Source organism: Rhodnius prolixus, unplaced genomic scaffold (genome assembly GCF_049639745.1).
Source record: "Rhodnius prolixus isolate KJV_2025 unplaced genomic scaffold, Rpr scaffold_13, whole genome shotgun sequence".
Taxonomy (NCBI): domain Eukaryota; kingdom Metazoa; phylum Arthropoda; class Insecta; order Hemiptera; family Reduviidae; genus Rhodnius; species Rhodnius prolixus.
In genome coordinates, this window is record NW_027411583.1 from 4,349,606 (window position 1) to 4,353,622 (window position 4,017).

Here is a 4,017-nt window from a genome sequence, read left to right on the forward strand (position 1 = left end):
CTCATAAAAGAATCATGATGGTAGTGTAATGGTTATGAAGATGTTGTCGCTTCGACGGTCGGAAAGCAACTATTCTCCCCACCCTACCCCACCCCCGCGACGAAGTTTCTTATATACCCTCTGGAGACCATGTTTCCATAGCAACGCGTCACGTCACCATGCCAACCGCCAAACATTCAACAAACTGCCGCTAGATCGCTCCCATGCCCTCTTTTACCATGCTTAAGACTCTCATGACTTCCAACACATTTTACCATGCCAACCACTCTCATGACTTCTTCATATTCAACCATGCTAACGACTCTCATGACTTTCAAACATTTAACCATGCTAACCACTCTCATGACTTCCACACATTTAACCATGCCAACCACTCTCACGACATATATACGACCTTGCACTCATATCTAACCATGCTAACTACTCTCATGCCTTCCACACCTTTAACCATGCCAACCACTCTCATGACTTCCAAACATTTAGCCATGCTAACGACTCTCATGACTTCCAAACATTTAACCATGTAAACGACTCTCACGACATATATACCACCTTGCACTCATACCTAACCATACTAACCACTCACATGACTTCCTCATATTTAATCATGCTGACTACTCTCATGACTGATACGTTACTTCCTTACACTCCCATTTAACCATGCTAGCAACTCTCATGACACATATATGACCTTGCATTCACTTTTAATAATGCTGGAGACTCTCATGCCTTATGTATTTCTAACTCGCCCACACATTTAACCATGCTAACGACTCTCATGTCTTTTTATACTTAACCATGCCAACGACTCTCATGATTTATTTATTACTACCTTGCACTCTAATTTAAACCAAGCTGGCGACTCTCATAACATATATTCCTAACTCGTGCAAACATTTAACCATGCTAACAACTCCCATGACTTTTTATACTTAACCATGTTGGCGACTCTCATGATTTATTTTTTACTACCTTGCACTCTAATTTAACCATGCTGGCGACTCTCATGACTTATACAGCACTACCTTACACTCACATTTAACCATCATGGTAACTTTCTAGACCTTTGCTCTTACCCACTCTGAACACCCTGTTGAACTAGTCCAAATTTTCATATTTGAGGATCAGCCCTTGTACAACAGCCCTGCCGGACAGTTTTAATCCCTGCAATTTTGAAATGTCAATAATAGTATCTATTTTTTTCCCACTACAAAGTGCATATTAATAATGGCTTAAGCCATGACAGTACATAATAAACCACTGTATTAAATAAAAAATTATAAAACAAATAATCAATAATTAATGGAAGAAAGAATAAGCATGGGTTACATTTTTTTGTAGCTGTAATGAAATGAAAAAAATGAAGGATATTGACTTAGGAAACAATTAGGGCTTACAAAATAGAATAAAAATGAAAGAAACATCAAAGACTCAAAAAACTTGATTTATTTTGTACTTAATTGCAAATACAACATATAATCTAGTAATATGCTAATTTTTCAAGAATATTTATGAAAATGGTTTAAAAATTATTAGCTAAACTGTGGTTCTAAGTTATTGAAAAATGATACAGAATTAATGTGCACGTTTTATGTCGAATCTTTCCATCAAATTAAATCCTTCTTTCGACTATTAAAATTATTTTTATTCAGATTCAAAGGAAAAGATTTTAATTATATGAAAAAAAAAGTTTTGGTATGTTTTATTACTTTGAACGTATTAAATAATAGATCAGACTACCTGAAGAACAGTTCCACTGATGGAGTGATGTAGATTCCCTTGTTCAGTTTATTATCAGAAACAGAATGGATGCGAATCACCTTATATTTACGGTCTTGCTGCTGGAATTAAAGAAGAGTCCTTATAATGATCATGTCATGTGAAAGTCGAGCTTAACGGGCTGTAAGTTGACAAAAGAACGATAATGCCCAAGGATGAAAGCACTGGATAAAAGAAAGAATACTACATTAAACCCTCAGTGGATAATTCGAATTCAATTCAAACTATAACCAAACCTTTTTTACATAAAATGTACATATTTTATACATATAATTTAGCTACCTTTGTTACCAAAAGAAAGGAAACCATAGAAATAAACCGTACATCCAGTAATAATAATCAACCAAAAAATGTAAACACTCAAAAAAAAGAAGTTCACTAAAATCCCACTTTCTTTTGAGGAGTTCATTTGTAAAATAAGGTAGTATTATTTTTCAAATAACATCTCAAAACATGCTTATTTATATCACTAAGCATTGACAATTATTATTACCTGAATTTACAATGCATCGTTGACTTTGTCCTTCTTAGTACCTGTTGAATCCCCCACAGGTTCTGCACTTTCATTCATTATCAGCCATGATTAATCAGTTTAAATATGGAATGGATTGTGAATTCTACCTCAACCATTTTTCCAATTCACACTTGCTGACTGAGTGAATGAGGTTACATACGTGGTTACAACATATCACATGGTGGTGTGTGTGTGTTAATTAATGAGCTATCAAACATTTTTTGAAAAATAGTGAAATAAAATTAAGGAAACCTAGTATGTATTTCAGTCTTGCGTATTTTTGTTGCATTATGTTTTTAAATTGTATTTTACATGAGGGGGCCGCCTTTGGTAAGCACAAACACTGAATACCCAAGTTCAGGTGTTCTGGGAATTATTTGATACCAAATACATTACAATAAACATTAATATTAAAAACATAAATAAACATTAACCCTTTACAGGTAATTTTACAATAAAAAGGAGTTATTCTCTTATAATATTTTGTAGGTTATCCAATAACGATATTATTAATAATAATGCTAACAAAATAAGGTGTCCCAACCAGAAACCTTTCTAGAATAATTGAGCCTATTATATTACGAGGGGGTACCCAAAAATAACCGGAATTGCGTTGCCGCGCATGGAGCTTATGTAGTACGCATTTCTGCCGCTAGACGTGTATAGCGCAATTCCTTGCCAGTTCAGTCCTGCCTGTGTTGTCTGCCTGGCTTGTTCTGTTCATCTGCAGTGATTGTTTTTACCAGCGCTGTTTTGTTCTTTTTTCGTTTTTAATGATGGCAAGTTTAAGTGAACAACGTGCAGCTCTGAAATTTTGTTTTCTACTCGGCAAAAATGCTGCTGAAAGTGTTTTAATGTTGAAAACAGCTTACAAAGATGACGCTATGGGAAAAACTCAAGTATACGAGTGGTTTACTCGGTTTAAAAATGGCGACATGTCGATTGATGACAAACCTCGTTCTGGACGTCCATCAACTGCCCGAATCGACGAAAATGTTGAAAAAATTCGAGAGCTGGTATTCACAGACCGTCGACAGACAATTGATCAACTGTCAGAGAGTAGTGGGTTATCTTGGAGCTCGGTTCAGCGAATTTTAACGGAAGATTTGGGGAAGAAAAGGGTTGCTGCCAAGTTTGTTCCTCGAGTTCTGACTGACAATCAAAAAGAACATCGAGTTGAAACATGTCGTGCTTTGAAACAACAGCTTGAAACTGATCCAGACTTTCTGTCAAAGGTCATTACTGTTGATGAGTCATGGGGCTATGGTTATGACCCAGAAACAAAGCAACAGTCGAACCAATGGAAGACGTCATCTTCACCCCGACCAAAAAAATGTCGTCAAGTCAAGTCAAACATCAAAACAATGCTGATTTGCTTTTTTGATGCCAAAGGCGTAGTTCATTCAGAGTTTGTCCCCCCAGGTCAGACCGTCAATCAAACCTTGTATTTGGAAGTTTTGAAAAGATTGCGCAATAGTGTTCGCCACAAAAGACCCGATTTGTGGCAAACAGGAGACTGGTTCTTCCACCACGACAATGCACCTGCACACACAGCCATCTCTGTTACACAGTTTTTGGCTAAAAATGGCATGGTTCCGCTGCCCCACGCACCTTACTCGCCTGACCTGGCTCCGTGCGACTTTTTCTTATTTCCACGCATGAAAAAGGGCATGAAAGGTCACCGATTTGACAACATTGAAGAGGTCAAGAAAAAAACGAAGAAG